The 22,401-nt window shown below is 42.1% G+C and overlaps 2 pseudogenes; both read right to left on the reverse strand.

Moving 5' to 3' along the window:
* Nucleotides 1–15,835: 15,835 nt before the first annotated feature.
* On the reverse strand, nt 15,836–16,749 carry LOC101999712 (annotated as a pseudogene).
* Nucleotides 16,750–17,554: 805 nt separating this feature from the next.
* Nucleotides 17,555–18,835, reverse strand: LOC101979490 (annotated as a pseudogene).
* Between the last annotated feature and the right edge of the window lie 3,566 nt (nt 18,836–22,401).

Consider the following 22,401-nt stretch of genomic DNA (forward strand, 5'->3'; position numbering starts at 1 on the left):
TGTCCCCCAGTACGGTGGAGTTGTTCAGTGTGTGCCTGAGGGTCAAATCCATGAAATACCATACCTAGGGGAATTTAACCAGTACTCAAGTTGGGTGAAGTTGGCCATGAAGAGCCTTGGCTCTGGTAAGGCCAGCCTTAGATTTGCCATGACTAGTACTTGCTGATCCTGAGATTCCTCTGCTTATTGTCCGACTGACAGACAGTTTCAACTTGGTTATTTTGGGTCAATATGCTATATATGGATGTGATATGTCACTTCCAGGTCAAAACATTTTGTTGCTCCCATATTTGCTCCTGTTCTAGTGGCAGAAACCCTTTAACTGTGTTGTCAGAATTTCTAGGGTGAAAGCCTGGATTCCATCAGTCTAACATGGTAGGCTCAGCCATTCCTGCCAATACCAATATACCAGATGGGTAGTGATAAAGAGGAGAGATCTATTTAATGCGGCCCAATTATGAAGAACAAAGGGACCCTGGGACTCTCAAGTTTACAAAGTAGTAACATGATGTTTAGGTTAAATAGAGGAAGAACTGAGGTAGACGGGCAAGAAGTACGGCTAATTAGGCAACCCTGGTAAAGTATGATCTGGTTGATAATTTTTTCAGTTCTGGTTCTGTAAGGTGGTCCAAAGAAGTTCTGATCATTGCCACCACTTAAAAGAATCGATCATATTCATCGAAGATGATCACTTCTGCTCCAGTGTGCTTCCTTGCTCTTTGTGGATAGTTTCCCTCGTCTGATGGGGGTTGGGAGTTTCCACGTGAATTCAGGGTGGCTGGAGGTTTAAGATAATAATTTGTCTCTGCCTTCAACCTTGAAGGGAATAAAATAGACTTGATAGACACTCTTTGGATGGTTAACGTCCCTGTGTGTAAGCAGGCGATCAAAAATAGGGGTAAACAGCAGACAAAAATGGAGGCAGAAGTGACGGCCTTTGTTCTGTTTGCTGAGGAATTGATGTCTTTTAAGAAAAAAAGCGTCCAAGTATCTATTTTCAGTTCGAATTGGTGACCTTTGCAGTGGTTTCTGCCTGGGTCCCTGAGTGATTGGGTAAAGCAGAGTCCCTTTGTCAATTCATGATAAAACATGAGAGTTGAAGGAGAAATCAATCTTCATTTTGCTAAGATATTGAATTGGGAGTTGTCTGGAGATCAAATCAAAGACATTGTGTATGCTGAACAGAGCTCTACCCCCAAATATCCCTAGCTTCCAAGATTCTGATGTTTTGTGATTACTCCTCACTATGATCAACATATCCTGTCCTCGCTAACATGGTGCTAAAATCCTGCGTTTGTTTCTCTGCATCTCTCTCCTCTTCTGTGAAATCGATTGTTTATAGTTTCCATTCTACCCAAACTGCTCAGTTTTAGAATCTGAAACCCCCTTCATGGTAAGTTTTCTCAGACTATAAGGAGGTGTGATAGGCACCTGCCTACCATCCTTTGTTCCTGTCTCAGCAATAGCGGGAAAGGTATCAGCATTTGTCCAGGGGTTCAAAGAGAAGTATGAGCTTCAAAATGAGGACCAGGGGGGCTGGAGAGATGGCTCAGTGGTTAAGAGCATTGCCTGCTCTACCAAAGGTCCTGAGTTCAATTCCCGGCAACCACATGGTGGCTCACAACCATCTGTAATGAGGTCTGGTGCCCTCTTCTGGCCTGCAGACAGACACAGACAGAATATTGTATACATAATAATAAATAAATATTTAAAAAAAATGAGGACCAGGGTAGAGCTAAGCAGTGCTATGAGTGATACATGACAGGCCCCAGCTTTCTGAGCCACCTTGCCTTTATCTGGAAAACGCCTCGAGCAGTCAGTGGAATGAGAGATACAAAAGTCTTTTGTAAATTGCAGGATGCTATTCAAATATGAGTTGTCTGGGGCCCATAATGCCAGAGCATTAGAGCATTCCATCTTGGTAGCATCATCCTATACCATACAGCCCACTGCCTAATACAAACACTCCTCTAGCCATGACCTGAGAGTAGAATGTGCTTGCTCAGCTGGGTGTAATAGGTCCTATCTCACCAGGCCCCAGGGTTATAAATTCAAAGGATCAGTTCTCTGCAAAGAAAGCACCTGGAGGAAGAGAAAAGAAATTAGTTCATTAGTGCTCATTTTCCCATTTCCTTTACTCAGTGTAATTAGCGGCACAGAAGCAACCTCCTGCGAAGAACAGGACCTGCCCAAGCCAGAACCAGGCTGGGGGCTTTGTCTTGTCCTCCCTTGCACAAGCCCTGTTCTCCTGATGGTCTCTGTGATGCTCAGCCTGGGGCACAGTTAATATTTTGAGACTCAAATTAATGTCCCCCTTTCCCAAAACACACACTGGTGAAGATCCCTTTTCAAATAACATCCTGCTGCCATTTCCAGCAGAGGCTGGCTTCTCGAATTACACTAGAGAAGAGGTTGAGGGGTCCCCCAAACCTGTTTTTTCTCAGAACCCCCATGATCCCTTCATCAAAATAGATACCTACCAATGCAACACAGAACCTCAAAACAGGAAGTGCCTCTGGGGCCATCTGACCCAATTAAACAAAAATCCCTTATCCTCAGAGAAGACACATAGGTTCAGCATCGGGGCCATCGGGGAACATAGTGAGGCTTTGTAGAAAGTATGGAATCTGAATGTTTTGGGGTTGTCTCATTTTCTCCAGTCCCTGTGCCTTTGGGGGAAGTCCTTTGACCTTCCTCAGTCTAGGTTTCCTCTTTAATTAAACCATTCATTCATTGATACTACAACTATTTATTGCCTGTTTATTGTGTGCTAGTTCTGATTTCAGCCTGGAAACCTCGTGGAGATCAGCCTTTGCTCTTACTCTTCTCACTACTTGTATTTCTCCCACTTATCTCCTCCTTTCTGTGTTCATTCTTCCCTTACTCTCCCCCTTCTTCTTCTCCTCCTCCACGCCCTCTTCACTTCATTTTTCCCCCTTGCATGAAAAATAAAGAAGATGCAGAGCTAATGTACTTAAATTAATGTTTTACCCTCAGATCCTCCCTGCCACAGACGTCCAGTTCTGAGCCCTGAGGGGTACTGAGGCTGGTACTCAAGGCCCCCCATAGGAGCATGCAGATCTTTGACTGTAAGGCCTTCCCTCCACGATGTACATCTACTGTGAGCTGTGACTCTAAGCACACACTCTGCTTCTTCGTCTTTAAGATCATCATAGAAAAGAGAAACACGGGTAGATCACTCTTATGATTAGTCCCAACACTTGAGACTAGTGGAACTCCAGAGTTCCAGGCCAGTCTACAGTGAGTCTTAGTTACACAGTGAGATCCTATGTATCCTCAAAAAAACAAAAACAAAAACAAAAAAACAAACAAACAAAACAAAACAAAAAAACACCTCAGGACAGGAGCTACTTGTTCACAAAAGGCCACCATACCAAACTATGTGTTCTGCCTCTGCAACCTCAGCAGTCCCTCCCCTTCCTCTGTGGTTACACTATCATTGTTTCAGTGTAAAAACACAGCTATCATCTTTAAAAGAATAAGAAATAATTTGTGGACTGGAGAGATGGCTCAGAGGTTGAGAGTACTGGCTGCTCTTCCAGAGTTCAACTCCCAGCAAACACATGGTGTCTCACAACCATCGGTAATTAGATCTGGTGCCCTCTTCTGGCCTGCAAATAAACATGCAGACAGAACACTGTATACATAATAAATCCTAAAAGAAATAAAAGATAATTTATTTTGGAGCCAAATTTGAGTAATCACATCCTGGGAAACACCAGATTCCACGTTGCCACATGGAAGCAATTTTCAGAGTTTTATAGTAACAGAAAAACAAAAAAAAATCATAAAAGAGGCGAGAGATGAATCAAGGTGAGAGATGCAGGTACAGCAAGAATAGAACATCTTCATGCTATTTGATGACAATTTTAGCTCTGAGGTTGGTGGAAGCTAATAGCCTGCTATGTCAACAGATCCCAAAAGGTCTTTATCCATTAGTCACGGGATATTAGATTCTACACAGAGGTGGGTGAGGAATGGCTGTTAAGAGGGCTGAAACTAGTTCAAAACAAAATTACTAGGCTCTGGATCAGCACCGTTCCAACCTCTTGGTGTCCTGCTGTTCTTTCAGTCAATCAGATTCTTTCTTGGAATTCTTATTTATAGTTTTTTATACCCTGTATAGTTCATTGAAGTACTGACAGTTGGAGGGACTGACTGTAATATATAAAATAAAACCATGCCCTTAAAGCAAAAGGCAAACCCTTCATTCCTCCTACAAGTTGAAAATACTTCTGGACATCTGGAAAATACTTCCTCTCTCCCATTCCAGCCTAGGTTTTAAAAGTAATTGATTTTATTTGCTCATTCACTAAACACTATACTGTTTCCTGTTCCTGTGAGCTAATCAAACAGTTTTCTTGGTAGTTATAAAACCTAATAGTAACTTTTCAGTTATGTTCTTCTGTTGTAGGATACTTGTTAATTTAAATAACTTTTATATTAATGTAAAAATGAATTTGTGTCAAATTATGTTTAATCACCAATACCTGAGGACTATTTACAGTAAGATATTTCACTGATTCAAAGGAAAATTCAAAGTGCCACATTTATATAGGAATTCTGAAGTGAATAAATTTACAAATATAAAAAAAAATAAGGTTATTGGTGGGCAAGAATCCCAGAACCTTGGGGGGAAGAGGGAAGCAGATCTCTGAGTTTGAGGCCAGCCTGGTCTGCAAAGTGACTTCCAGGACAACCAGGGCTACACAGAGAAATCCTCTCTCGAAATTCAAAACCATAACCAAAAAGAAAGAAAGAGTGTATCCACAATATACTTCCCTTTGCATTCTGTTAGATATGACTAATGATTAATTCACATCCCAGTGAGCAAGAATCATCACATTTCAGGTTTTTTGTTCTGTTTGTTATTTCCAGAGCTGTATCTCAGTGTAAGACTACCCTGAAGGTAAGCTAACACACTCCATGATACTTTTGAGGTTCTTTTAAAGTCTTTTCTGACCTTTAAATGTTCTTGCCTAGCTTGCAACACTTCAGATCACCCTTCTTTTGCTCTGTTGACCCCTCCGAGCGTTGCCCATCTCTCTGACCAGTTCTTCTGGGCACAAATGGACTCTTCTGCCCTTAGCTCCTTTAACAGCTCTGCAGTCTCTCTCTCAGTTCCCACACTTTTGAGGGTTGTCATGCCATCAAGTTTTCAGGAATAATACCAAAGCCTCTAGCATGGCTTCTGTAAAGGTCAAACATCCACATTTGCTTCCTCTGTATAGAACTTCAGAAATGACAGGCTCTACCCCCAAATCTTTTTAACTCTGGTCTTTAAGGCAAACCCCAAAGGCGAGGCCACTCTCTTTCATTTATGCTTGCATGTCCACATGCCTCCATATTCAGCTCCCCCATGGCTGTTTCTCTTTGCCTCCTGTCTGCCTGACTCAGGCTGTCTTTTTTCTTCTCTACATTAGTGACAGAATATCTTCTCTAGTTTTCTGCCTCCAGCTCGATACTGTCCACTCCATACATGCTGCTGGAAGAATCCTTCAAAATCAAGTCTGATGTGACAACATTCCTGGATTCTCTGTGCTTTCTGTCAGGGCGCGGATAAAATGAATCACAGAAATCAGCTTTTTGTGTGCCTCCATGAACAGAAATCCTTTTCTGTAGCCCAGTTATTGGTTGAGCCTCTTCCTAGATCTTAGAACAACTTGGATTTTCCTGTTACAAGAGGCACACTAATTTTTACTTTCTTGTGAAGCTATTTGGAATGAACAAGTGTTAGATGTCTCCTTGAAATCCTTTTGTCTGTTCAACTTTGTGTTTCCTAACTAATTCACAAAATACTTTTATAAAACCTACACTGGGCTTTGCTTCTCCTTTAACTGACCTGGCAGGAGTAAAGATAGTCTAAAGAGAGACATATACCTTTCTGTTCAACTATCAGACTAATGAAACCAAGAAACCAAAATTTTCAGCAGGATCTTATGCTAGAAGATGGAAAAGGCTGGAACTGCTTATCTGCCAGAAAGAGATGTCATACAATTCTGACAACCTGATGGACCACTCTGCAGTAGATACTAGCATCAAGATGAGGTCTCTGCCTTACTAGGATGGCTCAGCCATGTGCACCTCTTGTTTTCTATTTAAACCTGTATGTCATGCCCGGCCTCTTAATGAACTTAGGGGGAATTGTCACTGGTTCCCTTGTTCTTCTTTCTGTTATTGAATATGGGGGTTAGGTTACAACCTGTGCTCAAGTTTGGTACAACCATCCATCTTCAATAAGACAAGTTAGAGCCAAGTTAAGAGAGAAATGTGGGAAAGTGGGGATGTTTAGTGTGGACCTTTCAAGGGGTAGAATGAAAAGATCCAGGGAACCCCAAAGTCCATCTTCTGGGTTCTGAAGTAAGACCTCAGCCTAATTAGAGGGTCAAGGGTATGTCCATCTAAAGAGTCCCACTCACCTTTGACCTGTCATTCCATCCTTCTGTCTGTTCCATCCTCTAAGGTGCTCTGACAAGTTATTAGAATCTGTTTCTAGTTCTCCCTCTGGAGGTAGTTTTTTTTTTCTTTCTCCCAGCATGAGATTCTTGGGAACATTCTCATTTTTTTGAGGTTCATTGTTTCAGTAATCTGATCTTCAGACTCAGCACAGGTGTTTCTTTAAAGCACCTTTGTTTCTGCCAGGGCTGTTGCATTTCCAGTGTGGTGGCACTGCTCCAATGTTTCCCAGGGCATGGTGGCACACTTCTGTAGAGACAGACATAGGAGGGTCAAGGTTCAAGGTCATCTTTGGCTATATAGCAAATTAGAGGCCAACCTGGGCTACCTGAGGCCCTGTCTCAAAAAATAACAGCAACAAAATAAATAGATGGAAACATCAGGCAGGCCAGTTCCAGCGAAGCTGGGAAGTCTGCACTACAGGCCTCAGATGCTACCTCGTGAGATTCTCAGCGAAGCTGGGAAGTCTGCACTACAGGCCTCAGATGCTACCTCGTGAGATTCTCAGCCTTTGGATTGGTGGAAGCCAGTGGTCTGTCAAGTTCAGAAAGGACTTATTTAGGAGCCACTGGATAGTAGGTCAAATACAGAAATGGGCAATGAGTAGCTGAAGGGGTTTAAAAATTGTACAAGATAATTTGGCTCCTGACATATAACATTCCAGCTCGCCACAGTCACATTCTAATCATTAAGTCATCCTTGGAGAATCTTTTAAATTTTTTTATTAGATTTATTCATTTTAGTTTATATGTGAATGTTTTGTCTGTATGTATGTCTGAGCACTACAGGCATGCTTGGTGCCCATGGAGGTCAGATGAAGGCATCAAATACCCTCTTAGAACTGAAGTTAGGGATGATTGTACTACTATGTGGCTGCTGGGAATCAAACTCAGGGTCTCTACCAGAACAACCAGTGTTCTTAACTGCTAAGTCATCTCTCCAGCACTGAAGAGGTTCATGTAGAATACTGGAGATCATGGCACACTTATGCAGGCTTCTCCATCAGACTGGTGTCCCCATCAGCCTGGTGTCCCCATCTTTGTGTCAGAAACTGGATCTCTATGCACACACCCCTTTGCCCTCTTCAGTGTCCTCTTTTTTGTACAGGAGTGCTTAATTTCTTCTTCTTACCCCTATAAAATAGATCAGTAAAGAACAGGAATTACAAGGAGGGAGTACTGTTGGACACCGCTAGAGTTCAGAGGATAGAGATAGCAGAAAACCATGGTTTCTCTTTAGGAATGTGTGGCTCAAAAACTAGAGCAATATTCCTGCATGCAGAAAACAATAAAGATGCAAGCACTAAGTACTTGAAGTCAAAATGGAGAACCAGCTTTGCAGTGAGCAAGAGCCATTACTTCTGCTAAAATTTGGGATAAGAGATTCAAGGAAGGAGGTTACCTCCTTCTGCACAGGGACCCAGTAAATGAAAAGAGTAGCAGCCTTTGCACATGGGAAAAGACAGAAACAGTGAGACCGTGCAGAGGCAGTCAATGCAACACATGCCCTGTGTGATTTTCATGGGGCAGAAAGCAGCTCACATATTTCGTATGGACTGGGCACAAGGACTGGGATGTCGGGAGACACCAGAAGTTAAATTTAAAGTACTGCTCAAGTCCCCTGGACATGATGGACATACTCAGCAAGGGTTGGGTGGAGGAGCACAAATCTCCATGCATGCCTGGTGTATCATGCAAGAAGCAGGAAATTTCCTCTCTGCCTGGAGAATCCATCTTGGAGACAGTATACTGTCTAGTAAGTTCTGTTGGGCTGCAGCATGGTAGACGGGAGCCCATCTAATGGCAGACCCAGAAGAATGCTGCTTACTGCTTGCTTGGCCTCACTCCTATGCTTGAACACCCTCACTCTATCTTTTGGTGCTCCTAGGCTTGTCCTTGTCTCTCTGCCAACTCCATAGCCCTGTCACACCCTCCCATAAGTTCTGTTTCCCAGCTCTGCTTCTTGTGTTTTTACTTTGCATTGCCCTCATCGTTTTGTTTTCTGAGCTGTTGAAACTTTGTCTTTTCTTCTCACTTATCCACACCCTTTTCCTTCCTATCACTTCTTTGTGCTGAAGAGCTGGTGTTCAGGGAGTCAGGAGACACACAAGGATGACTAACTAAAACAGAACACAGGCAAACTTGGCTGGCTCCTCCCGAGAGTGAATCATCTCTCCTTTCGTCTTTGTCTCCTCATTATTTCCTGGTTGACGCTGGCTGTTGTCATATATGAATGAATACCTCTAGAATGCGCTGCATAGTTTCTAGGTGATGAGAATTCTCTTAAACATATCCTAAGGGTAGGTAACTTTTGTGGGTACTTGCTCTGTACTGCCTCATCTCCCAGGAGTTTGTTCTTAACTAAAGCCCAGAGGGTTTCTAGGAGGAAGGAGGAGGAGGAGGAGGAGAGAGAGAGGAACCCAGACCGACTTGCTAGGCTGATCCTCCTCATGGTGGTCCTCCTCGTGGTGGTCCTCCTCATGGTGATCCTCCTCGTGGTGGTCCTCCTAGTGGTGATCCTCCTCGTGGTGGTCCTCCTCGTGGTGATCCTCCTCGTTGTGGTCCTCCTCGTGGTGGTCCTCCTTGTGGTGATCCTCCTCCTGGTGATCCTCCTCGTGGTGGTCCTCCTCGTGGTGGTCCTCCTGGTGAGAGATGACAGCATTGCTTGCTTCCACTTTCTAACTCCGGAAGAAACTGTGAGAGGCTGAGGCCATCAGATCCAGGAGCCTCATGCTCTTATCTTCTCCACCCTCAACCCTCTTGCCAAGTATTGGAGGGAAATACGTATTCATTTCTGTACAAATGCCTATATAGCTGGCAATGCCTGCCTGCTCTTCATGTGCTTGCTATTGGAGCAGTTAGTGTCACTACTTGTACCCTGGAAGCCTTAGTAAGTCAAGCTCAGCCCCCTGCCCTCACTCAGCCAAATAAACAACAGTGAAAAGTAGTAAATATTTGTTCAAGTGATCATGTTAGAAAGAGGAACAAAGGAAACCAGTGATCCTCTAAAGCCCATTTTTCTGGGTCCTTACATGAGGTTTAGGTTTAAGTAAATGGCAAGAAGTATGTATAACTAAGTGATCCTGGTCAGGGTGTAGCTCCCCCTATTATTGTCTTGGCTCCTGTCTCCCCTGTAAGGTGTCTGATAGGTTGTTAGGACTATGTGATCTCCTAGCAAACAAGCCCCCTCTGGCTGTACCAGGCCCCAGTTACTGAAAACTCTAGTTTCTTAGTGTTTTGTGTTTTATTACTTGGGCAGACAAAGGGAGGGCACAGACCTCTGTTCAGAATATCTTCAACTTGCCCAGGATGACTCCATGAAGATGCCGGTGTTGTTGTCAAAACAAAGGCAAAAAACCCAAACCACAACCCTCGCAAAGAGGCTAAGCGGTGTGGATTCCAAAGCCACATATGTGTGACCAAGGCCTTAGAGCCATGAAAGAGAGCTCTTGGAGAGAATTCGTGTCTGCAAAGAATGACTGCAAAGAACTGACTGATTGGAACAACAATGATATGGAGAGGTGGGAATGTTGCCAGCCCAGAGGCGAATTACCTTTCTTGGGCTAATGTTAGCTCCTGGAATAGACATACCTTGCCTACCTCTGTGTCAGAATTAACATCCTGTGACTGATAGATAAAAACTTTTGAAGACTATTAACTCAGCAGATCGCCAGCCTCCACCAACCCAAAGGCTGAGCATCTGAGGTATACCTGAAAACTCTGCCCACCTTGCAGTAGCCCCTCTTTGGTCTCCCCACCACTGTATTCTAAACTTGACTTTTCTTTGTTCTGCAAGCCATAAAGCTTCATGAAACCACTTCTGTGTTGGAACATGAAATTTGGGTAACCCAAAGCCATATTCCTGTGCTGTGGTCACTCCAAATGGTTCCTGAATAAACAACCTCTTATTACCTTTAAGATGAATGCTGTGGTTTTAGCATCAGCAGAACAGACTTAGATTCGCAAAAATTCCATGTTCCAACAATTTAATGAAGTTTCTTTCTTAGAATAGCTGAACAAAGAAAATCATAATTCAAGGCATTTAAAAGTATATTGATTGTAACATTAAGTAGACAGGTTACAGCAAATTCGAGAAGCCTCTATTCTATCATAGGTCTCAGATGTCGTCTGATGGGATTCTTGGCCTTTTGATGGAAAAAAACCTAGTGTTTAGTAAGTTAATACATTAAAAAAAAAACCCTTATTTTAAAAAGTTGCTAGATTTTAGGTCCAGCACAGAGGCAGGCAAAAATTTTAGAGAGCTAAAAGTCACCGAAGATAAGTTGTAATTAAGCTATGAATCTGTAACTTGTTAATGTCTCCACAGTCAGTGAAGTTCTAACCATTTAATTATCTGGTAGAAGGCTCAGCTGAAGATAGAAGTTTTCCCTGGAACTTTTATTCACTCTTTCAGTTTTCTTATGAGTAAAGTAAGGAGTTGGATGGTCTGTAAAATGTTAAGCTATGATTCTGTGTTAGGGGAATTCTTCCAGAAAACTGAGATTATCTCATGTGTCTAAGTCTGCTCTCTGGGATGGGGATTCCATGAGCAGTCCGGGGAGAGCCAGCGAGAAGCCTGGTGCGAAGGAAGAGGAGGGGGCTCCGGGGCAGGCATATGTCTGAAAAAAGGTAACTGCCTAGTGCAGCAGCCTGTGCCCCTCTTCCTCTATCGTTCCTGAGCCTTAATATAAGAGTTGCGTTGTAGATTTATCAATTAGGTCTGGGCACCCTTTGCTTGCTGAGTCTCTGCGGTTTACCCACTGTTGCTCTCTGAAATGGTTTCTGTCTGCTGTAAAGAGGGTTTCTTTGATGAGTGAGAGCTCTTTTTACCTGTGGATACATGGACACGTATTTAGAAGTTAATTGGTTTAGGAAGATGGCAACGGTAGGCTTTTCTCTGTATTGATGACTGCTCCAGACACAGGTGCTTGACTAGGTTTACAGCACCAGGCATGGATTCTCTCCTATTGAGTAGCCTTCAGTCCAGTTAGAAAGCTGTTGGTCACTCAAGTACCACTGCGGCACCACTGCAGATAGCTGGTCAGGATGGCCATTGTGGTGTTCACAGCAGCACCACTGCAGATAGCTGGTCAGGATGGCCATTGTGGTGCTCACAGGTTTTACAGCTAGAACTGTTGGTTGCTTTTTCTTTTCGTTCCCTCTTGGCAGCTTGTATGCATCTTCCAATACTACAAGAGCTATCTTCAGGAAGAAGGCATGCAGGTCACTTCTAGCTTAATTCGTCCAATTCTTGTGTCTGAAATATGTGAGTTTTCTGGAATAGGAGTTTTTAGTATGTTTTGAAAACAGTTAAGGTGACATCTCCAGCATTACTCTTTTGGCTATCGAGGGTCTTTTGTGCTTTTGTATGAATTTTGAGTTTTGTATTCTGTTTTCTCTTTCTTTCTTTCTTTCTTTCTTTCTTTCTTTCTTTCTTTCTTTCTTTCTTTTTTTGTTTTGTTTTTGCTTTTGTTTTTCAAGACAGGGTTTCTCTGTAGCTTTGGAGCCTGTCCTGGAACTTGCTCTTGTAGACTAGGCTGGCCTCAAACTCACAGAGATCTGCTTGCCTCTGCCTCTCGAGCGCTGGGCTTAAAGGTGTGTACCACCACCATCTGGCTCGAATTTTAAGTTTTTTTTTTCTATTTACGAGAAGAATAGTTTTAGAATATTGATGACAGATTGGAGGGAAGGAGTGGAAGAGTGTGTGGAGGGAGTGAGAGGAGGGGAAGGAGTGGGAATTTCACTTGGTATTTCTTTAAGTAATAAAATAATAATAATAAAAAGAATATTGATGGGGATTGCATTGGATTTGTAGATTGCTTTTTTTAAAAAGAGCCATTTTTACAACATTGATTTTTTGCAGTTTGTGAGCATGGTTTTCTACTTTCTAATGTGTTTTTCAATCTCTTTTAACATTCTCATTGTAGGGTCTTTTCTTCCTTGGTTAGGATAACTCTGAGGATTAAAAAAAAAAACAATTGTTAACAGAATCATTTCCTTGATTTCTTTCTCAGTGTACTTCTTATTGGTATAAATGGACTCTTTGATTTTTGTATGTTGGTTTTGTGTCCTGCCACTTTGCTGGATTTGTTTATCAAATCTAAGAGTTGTCTGGTGGGGTCTTTAAGGTTTCTTTTCTTTTTTAATTTTAAAAGCCCGATGTGCTTATAAAGATCATGCTTACAAGAAGGTAACTGCGTAATGAAGAAATATCAAAATGAAGTTGATGAATAAAAAGGCACATTTCAAAAGTGTAAGGGTACAAAGAGTCCTTTCTTTGTCCTACTAACATAGGACAAAAGGGAAATCAGTTTGAAAGTTTCTCAAAAAGCTGAAAATCGATCTACCACAAGATCCAACCATAACACTCTCGGGCATATACACAAAGATTCTATATTTTATTATAGAGACTTGATGATCCATGTTCATTGCTGGCCTATTCATAGTAATCAGGGGATGAAAACAGTCTAGATAAGCTGATAAATGGGAGTGAAGATGCTATAAATTCACACAATGGACTAGCCAACTATCAAAATACTCTGAAATTATGCAATTTGCAGATCATCTCTTGATGTTGGATTCCCTTCTTTTATGCTCTGAATATGCTTAAACAGATATTTAAAGAGAAAGTAGGTGGAATCAGAGAGATGCCATGCAGCTGCCAAAGGAGAAAGACGCCAGCCACCTGGCAGAACCCTACCAGTAGGCTACAGCCTGGTGGTAATACACAGATTAATAGAAATGGTTAATTTAAGATGTAAGAGTTAGCTAGCATATGCCTAAGCTATTGGCCAAACAGTGTTGTAATTAATATAGTTTCTGTGTTATTAGTTAGGTCTGAGTGGCCAGGAAATGAGCAGTCCCTGGCTATAAAATGGTGCACCAATGTGGGGCAGCTATATTCACATAAAACCTGAGAGAGCTTGAAAAAAATTCTAGGTATAAAAGAACAGAGTTAAGCACGACTTCTTGATAGTAGTACCTTTTTTTTTTTCAGATAGGCTCTGTTTGCTGGCAGTGAGTAGAGGCATGATTCCTGTAAGAGAGGTCTTCCTAGTTCATACTGGCATGAACAGCTATGGCCTTTTCAGGAGGTCTGGCTAAGGAACACTTAAATGGGGTTTGTGAGCAGAGTGGTACAACTTGTTTTATGGCAATATAGACCCCTTGCGTCCCTGGAGCTGGGGTGGGCGGTGAGCTGTGGAGCTAGCAGTGAACATACCTCTGCCATGTTGGACTGGGTTAGGCAAAAAGGAAAGGTAGCCTTAGTCCTAGCCAAGTAGCTTAGCATTTTAAGAAGTGCTCCTGGTCAGGAAAGGAATACAGGTACATAATAAAGATGAATTCAGACAATAAAAGACCTCTGAATGAGACTCAACATGTTTAAAAAATGTGCCTAGGCTTGGGAAAGAGAAAAAAAAGAATATATACAGTTTAAAAAGAAGTAAATAATTTAAAAAAATAAAACAAAGTCTTGGTTTTGGAAGTTCCTTGCAGTGCTCTTCCTGTTTACTTAGGTAATATTATATTCTTCTGGAGTCTTTGATACAGTTGAAGGATATATAGTTATAATTATAGTTTTCCTTAGTTATGATAAAAGATAAGGTAGACATAAATATTTTAACTGTAATTCTTGCTTGATATCTGTTTTGTTATATGTAATTTTACTTTGTTAAAGTTAAAACCTTCCTTTTTATTTAGACAGAAAAGGGGAGATGATATGGGATTCTGCTCTGTATGTCATGAATATGTTATATTACTATTGGTTATTAAAGAAGCTGTTTCGACTAATGACTTAGTAAAGTCATGTTGGAAATACAGACAGAGATATAGAGAAAAAGTAGGCAGACTCAGAGAGATTCTATGAAGCTGCCAAAGAAGAAAGATAACTACTGTCAGCCAGAAGTTACTGGTAGGCCACAGCATTGTGGTGATACACAGATGAATAGAAATGGGTTAATTTAAGATGTAAGAGTTAGCTAGAGATATTCCTAAGCTATTGGCCAAACTGTATTGTAATTAATATAGTTTCTCTGTGATTATTCAGGCCTGGGAAGCTGGGAAATGCACAAGCAGTCTCTCTACAACCTCTGTCTTCATCAGAGCATCTTTTTTTTTTTAAAGTACTTGGCAATTAACACAGCAGGAACTGTTAACATGCAGAGAAAAAGAGAATTCAGAGTTCTCAGCCGTGAATGTGATATCTATATTATATCCCTCCCCTCAAGACTCAAAGATATTTGAAGAGAAGAGGTGGAAAAATTATAAGAGCCAGACATGGTAGGTAGATGATTTTAAGGAAGCAACATTTTCTAGTCATGACAAGGCAGATGTAGATGTGAACTCACAAGAGACCGACATCATGCACAAGGTCTGATAGAGAAGGGCTGGTCACCCCTAGCCAAGGTGCTATTGGCATTTTATGGGTTCTGGGAGTGGGAGAATAATTTTTCTTCATTGGTGTGACAATTAGCATATTGACCACACTCCAAGGCAAGATTCATGCCCAGGAGTAATTGACTAACACAAAGTAGACTCAATGATTTTTCAGAGAGAGAGAGAGAGAGAGAGAGAGAGAGAGAGAGAGAGAGAGAGAGAGAGAGAGACCACAGCAAGGAAGAAAGGAAGGAAAGAGGAAAAGAAGAAAACTGAGCAAGCTGTGGAGAACAAGTCAGGAAGTAGTATTCCTCTGTTCCTGCTTGGCTTTCCTCAGTGGTGGACTCTAACCTGTAAGCCAAATAACCCTGTCCTGCCCAAAGTTCCCTTTGGTTGTGGTGCTTATCACAGCAACAGAATCACCTCTTTATTGGCGAAACTGGCTTACTGAAGTCATCCACTGTTTGTCTGTTGGATTACTCTATGGTTTTATATCTAGTATTTGTTTCATGAAATAGTGCACCCATGTTAGTACATAGATGTTCAAAGTAGTCATTTTTATTTATTTGTCTGAGTGTGCCACAACCTGTATGGAGGTCAGGAGACAGCTCTTACGGAGTTGGTTCTTTCCTGTCACTCTGTGGGATCAAATGATAAAACTCAGGTCATGAGATCTGTAGTCAAGCATTTCTACCCCTGAGCCATCTAGCAGGTTCTATATGTTTAAAATCGTCATGTTTTCTTGATGTGCTTTTTTTCCTTAATCAGCTCGAAGTAACTTTACATTTTCTGGCGAATCTTGGTTCAGAGTCTATTTTGTCGACTTCTTGCTCCCTGGTTCCTTTTACTTGGAATATCTCTTTCTATTTTCATGCTGAAGTAGTGTCCATCTTTGATGATGAGGTACATTCCTGAGAGATAACTAATAAATATGTCTTGTTTTTTAAACCATTCAACCAGTCTGTGCCTTATTTTTTTTTGACACATAAAGTTGTTTAATTAGGTTGTCAGCAATTTAGAAAACCAGTTTGTGAGGATACATCCCATTCGTCAGACAGAACTGAGAGCGCAGGTAGCCCTGCAGCTGAGGAACAGCTTTGATCTTTGGCAGAATCTGCGAGTCCACCACTTTCTGATCAGCCTTGCGCTGCTCTGTCATCTCATGTTTCTCCTTCTCTGTGTCAAAGATCTCGCCCTCCTGATGCCTGGGCTTATGCAGCTGCTTTTTCTTGAAGTAAGCATCAGTCAGGTGTTTGGGGATTTTAACTGTGCTGATATCAACTTTTGTAGAGGTGGCGATGACAAACTTCTGATGTGTTCTTCTCAAAGGAACTCTGTTGAGGGCAAGAGGTCCTGTCACAAGCAGTAAACCACTGCCCAGTTGCTTCAGGAAAACCACTCTCTTGCCCCTGTGGCGCCCGGTAAGGATGATGAGGACAGTCCCAGGAGTGATGCTGGCACGCAGGCGTCTCACATGCTGACTGAAGGGCTTTTTGCCATGGCTCAGCAGCTTCAGAGGCACATCTTCAGTAGGATAATACCTGGGCATTTTTCGAAGCTTAACCACCCTGGTACCACCATTCTTGTCACCACCAACTGGTTTTGTGACAGTGGCAAGGACCTTTTCCTTTTTCTTCTTCTTTTCAACCTTGGTTTTCGCAGCTGTGTATTTCCTTTTGTACATGGCCTTCCTGGAATACATAGCAGATCGGGAGTACCTGCCAATTCCTCTAACAAGGACTGGATTTCAGCTGCAATGGCGCTTCCCCTTCTTGAGCTTTTTAGCCTTAGGGTCACCCTTTTTGGCTGCACCAGCGGCAGGGGCATCACCGCCAGCCTTCTTGGCTGCAGGTTTCTTCTCTTTTGTATCAGGTTTCTCTCCTTTTTCACCCGCCATCTTGCAAGATGGGAAAGAGCTGTGCCTTATTTTTTTAACAGAAATTTTAGTTAATTTTTATTTAAAACTTCATTGAATGTGAAATGTCCATCTTTACAATAAACAAATATAGTAACAATAACTCACACTAAAACAAAACATACTTCTTCTGTTTAGATAGCCATTGCTTCTCTGTTTGGAGCAGTTTAAAGTTTTACTTTGGTCACGAAAACAAGAATGTATCTTTACAAAGGCTCAAAATAGAGCATTTTTTAAACAAAGACGATGATTCACAAAAGACTATGAATAGAACCTTAACTAGCTGTTACAAATCTAATAAGATTTATTGAAAAGAAGTTATATCAATAACATACCTGAAAGGTTCTTATATAAAATATCAAATGAAGAAAAGAATTTATCAATGTCCAAAAAAGTGAGTTTGTTCATAAAAAAGTCTGACAAATTACCATAAAAAGTGCAACATTCTTCTTGACCCCTTCTTGTCCAAAATTTTCCACTCGATAAAATAGCCAAGGATCTGAAACTGAGAAAATGTATTTGAGTACAGTGTGTGAAACGTGATACTATTTTTCTTTTTCCTTCTTCCCCCTACCCTATCATCGGAAGACAACAAGCTTGCCACTTTAGTGTGCTGCTAAGATGTAAGAGACACTTCTCTGTGTAGTTTTTGGTTTGTTTTCCACTGTCTCTTGATCCCAAGTTTATATGAATTCTTACATGCATCTTTCGGAATTCTCTGCTATTGCTTGTTGTTCTCAATTGTGTTTTGTGGTCTGTTTGAGAATGAGAGCTTGGGAAGGGTATGTTATAATGGAGGAGACTGTGAGTCACTGGAATCCATGGCTGTAGGAGGATGTATGTGGCTGAGCTTGCGATGGACTGCTGGCTGGTCTATGACTAGCCAAAGAGCTGAAATAACCAAGAGTTCTTTGTTAACACAGTTTAGTAAGCCTTGGATGTGACCTGTAATTACACCATGGATCTCAGTGGCTGCTGTCTCCCTTATCCTTAGAGACACCTGTTCACTGTACCAGGACATTTGTGGCATGCAGATGAGGTTTGGTGCAGCTTCCTTCCTTCCTTCCTTCCTTCCTTCCTTCCTTCCTTCCTTCCTTCCTTCCTTCCTTCCTTCCTTCTTTTTCTTTCCTTCTTTCCCTCCCTTCCTTCCCTCCCTTCCTCCCCCAACTCTTTTTTTTTGAACATCTTTCAACTGACCCTGCCTGAGTGAAGCTATTCGTACACGTGGGCTCAAATTCATGCACATGGAGACTTGCCCCTAGTAATCTTCTTTTGAGGGCCTGAGCAAAGGCTTTCTCATCATCCTCTGGGCCACCTCATTCACCAGGAATACTTTGCCTTATCTGCTTGATAGTGAAGTTGCTGGTGTGGTTATGCTCCTTCAGATTGCAGTACAAGGAGATGCAGTTGCTCTGATGCAGCAAGTCCTGTGTGTTGTAGACCTTCCACACACCCAGGGACCACTCTATCCTGTCATACAAGTAGGGGTGAAAAAAATATGACTTGGAATCTGAAGGCCTTGGCTTGAACAGCAAGTGCCTGCCTGGTATCACCAAAGCCGATAAGGCCCAGTGTCTCATCATGGATAGAGATGCTACTGGAGCCACTCCACAGATCTGTTCCACGCTTTGTATCCATGTGCCTTCCCCAAGCACATGGTACAGATGAGTACTGCCGATATAGATTGAGAATGTATCAGGAGGTGGAATACGCTGTCCCCTCCATAACCATAGGCAGGATGCTTCATGTGGTGACCCCGAGCTTGCCAGCAGCCTTGATATTCTCATTACCATAGTCACTCTCAGAGCCTTAAACTTCTCCAGTCTTCCTTAGTGAGGGTGACAAGTGGTAGGTACATTGTGGCACCTACAGATTTATTTAATACCTTCTCGTGAGATTGTGTGTCTCAGAAGGCCACAGTGGCTGAGTCCTTCAGGATGGTTATCTCCGCCATGCAGTGCCACTAGTGGGAGGGATGTGAGCTGTGGCTCATAATCCGAGGGCAGATATCTTCACATATTCTGTACAATCATTGTAGCTTGACTTTGAGTTTAGCCACAAAGGTCATTCTTTGTTGAGCACTGAGATTAGGAATCAAAGGGCAAAGCAGTCAGCAGTTCCAAGGGGAACTCGCAGGAGTCTGTGAGTTGTATGCCTTGCACCCAATATGCATACATATGAATCCAGTATAAGTGTGTCAACAAACTACAGCTCTGCTTTTTTTATTTTTTAAGGGGATGTGGTTTATTCAGTTCACATCCTTTTACTTGTTGCTAGAGCCTGTTGGTGTGTAGGAAGCCACAGCCTTACTGTCAGTGGCTGTGCAGGGGAGGGGTGTGGCGAGTGGTTGCTCAGGGCAGCATGGCTTCTGACTGGATCTCCGCTCCTCCAGTGTTCATGAACAACCTTAAGATCACACACACACACACACACACGCACGCACGCACGCACGCGCACACACACATGCACACACACACGCACACACACACGCACGCACGCACGCACGCACACGCACACACACATACACACACACACGCGCACACACACACGCACACACACGCACACACACGCACACACAAACACACACACACGCATGCACACATACACGCACGCACACACAGCTCTAGAACTCTGAGTCCCATGATCCTCTGCCTCACACATTTCTATGTCTGGTGATTGGGGAACTGATAATTGAGAACATTAATATTTAGAAGTTATTGGAAAAGTGTTTAATAATTACTGACTTTTAAACTATTTTGTAGTGTTTATGTTATTATAGTCCTCATTTGTTCATTATTATTTTGTCTTTTAAAATGTTTATGATCGTATATTAATTTTAAGCAATGATGAGTTTCATTATGGTATTTTCATACTTTTGCAAAGTGTGTTTAGTCCATATGCATGTCCTGCTAATGCTTTCTTTTCCCCTTACACTTCTACTGCTGCACTTCCTTTCCAATCTGGTCCCTATTTTACTTTCATGTCTATTTATAGTTATTTATATAATACAAATCAATGAATTGCATTGGGGTCACATAAAGGAGAATGTGTGGGAGTTTGTTTTAGAAGCAGGGTACCTTACCAGTGTTACACTAATGAAAAGATGTCTCTCCTAAATTCAACCATTAACAGCATCTAGGTCCTCAGGAGGGGTAAGACCAACTTGGTTCTCACACTTTTCAGGACAGGTTGATTGTGTGAATTCCAGAGTTCAATGGATGTGCCACACCTGAAGGTCAGCATTCCAAAACACTCTCCCTCTTCTTTGGGGCTTAAATTCTTTCTGATCCTGAAGATCTTCCTGATCTTCAGGGATAGTTCTGAGTCTTGGAGGGGGTGACACAGATATTCCATTTATTTCTGGGCTTGCAACAATCCCTTATTCTCAGTACTTTGACAGTTATGAGTATCTGAAATTACCACTGCATAATAAAGCTTCTCTGGTCACAGTTAACATTTGTGGGAATTCATGGGCATAAATATAGTTATTTAAAAGGTAATTTGATAGCATATCATGTCCACTTAGTAAAAGAACCACAGTAGCTGCTCCCACAAAGTCCCATGACCTCTCCAGACATTAGAGTTATATAAAACATAACCCCATTAACAGACTTGCCGTTGTTACACCAGTGGGGTTACCTTGTCTAGCTGGTCAGTATTATCACACACAGGGTCCACAGACGAATTGGTGATGATTCTTCCCCTGAAGCCTACATAGCACCACCTGGCACTATAAAGGGATGACAAGTAGAATGGAAGTTTTCAGCTCAGGTCCAGCTTGATCTCTGTGTCTTGCAACCAAGAAGGTGGTGCCATCAGCAGTAGAATGCTACCCCCAGGACTCTCTAGTTCTGGTGTGCACCCCACAGTACTGGTAGTTTGCCTATAGTGTTTTGGGTGGCAGCTTAGGAGTCTTCCAACCTCTAACTCGTTGAAGACTAGCCCACCTCTGGTGATAGAAGTTTTGTTAAATAATCGTTGGCTTCTGAGAGCAACTTTATTCACTTATAAGAAATATCTTCGTTTGAACTTAATTTTTTGAATGTGTATTAAGTATTTTATTTCTTTATGGTTTTTCATACAGCATTAACTTTAGTTGCCATTCCTCCCAATCTCCCCACCCCAATATGAAACTTGCACTTTCATACCACACACATTCTTCCACTTTCTCCAACCAAAGACACCTTCCCCTTCTCATAGTCTCCTTTCTACTTACTGGGGATTGATAAGTATTTTCCTGTAGACAACCAATCTCTCTGCTGACACAAATAAACCTGATCAGACCAATTAAGACTGAGTTAGAAGATTCCCAGCTTTAATGGCTGCCAACACTCCTGGGTGGCCCCCAGGAAAACATCAAGAAGGGAACAGAGAAATGAAAGACCACGGCAAACCGGGAGACCATGTGTTCACTCTCTGGGGGGCAGTTTAAATAGTAGCCTGTGGGAATGGTCTTGACCTTCCCTGTGGAGGAGTCACTGTTTGGTTGGCTTTCTCGGAGGTGGAGTTTGGACTGAGGCAATTCCCAGGAGAGGAAGCTCTGAAATAGAACTTCTCACTCAACATTCCAAAAATGGATGCCAGGGGGCTGGGGTAAAGCCCCCTAACTAAATAATCCAGATTCTTTGTATAAAGGGGTGCCAAGATACTAAGGTGATGCTTTTAACCAAACATTCTAGACTTTTTTTTGGATAAAGGGGTGCCGGCTCAAGTGTGGTTATTTCCTGCGGGCATGGGGTGATGTGGGAGGGGAGAGCTGGGAGTTGGTGGGCTCACACTCAGTGAGAGGTGTGGCTGGAGCACAGCATCTGGTTTACTGTCATCCTGGAGATCTTAGGCAGCTGTTCCTTGAGGGAGATGAGAAGGCAGGTGGCTAGGTGAAAAAAATATTGTTATTATTGGTCCTGTGAAAGGGGCTAACCATGGAAAGAATGGGACAGAGAAGTGCCCTGATTGTACAGGTGAGGCTTGGGTGTATAAGTGAGACAAGAGAGCAGATATGCACTTTTAAAACCAGATTTTAGTTGGCAGGTGTCCTTGAGACAGGAGAGTTGGTACCAATGGTGAAGTCCCAGGAGCTGGTGTAGGTGTTGATGTTGTCTGGAGGGCCCTTTGTAAGTTGGTCTTGGACCAGACAGCGGGAGTAACCTGTAAAATATGCTTAAAAATGGGTAGGGTTAAAAATAAGCCCTGGAGACTGTTAGTTTTTACCAGACAAGATTTCTTGATAAAGCAGCAAAACTTTTAGAAAAATCTGCAGGTATCTGTAAGACAACTAAAACAAAATCATTTTAGAAAACAATTAAAGAAAATTGGAAACTCTGGATTTTTTAAGTATACCTGAAACCTGTTAATCCTGGACTATGAAACCTGTTAAAGAGGCACACCTATTTGCATTTTTAGCAGGAAACTTAACAAATGAAGTAACGAGCTACCAGTACCTTAAGTCATCAAATGTCATTAGACAGATTTAAGAGGGATACATGAGCAAAAATAAGAAAGTTTTTTTCTTTTTTTAATATTTTTTTATTCATTATGTATACAATATTCTGTCTGTGTGTATGCCTGCAGGCCAGAAGAGGGCACCAGACCTCATTACAGATGGTTGTGAGCCACCATCTGGCCTCAAACTCA

Source organism: Microtus ochrogaster, chromosome 21 (assembly GCF_000317375.1).
Source record: "Microtus ochrogaster isolate Prairie Vole_2 chromosome 21, MicOch1.0, whole genome shotgun sequence".
NCBI lineage: Eukaryota > Metazoa > Chordata > Mammalia > Rodentia > Cricetidae > Microtus > Microtus ochrogaster.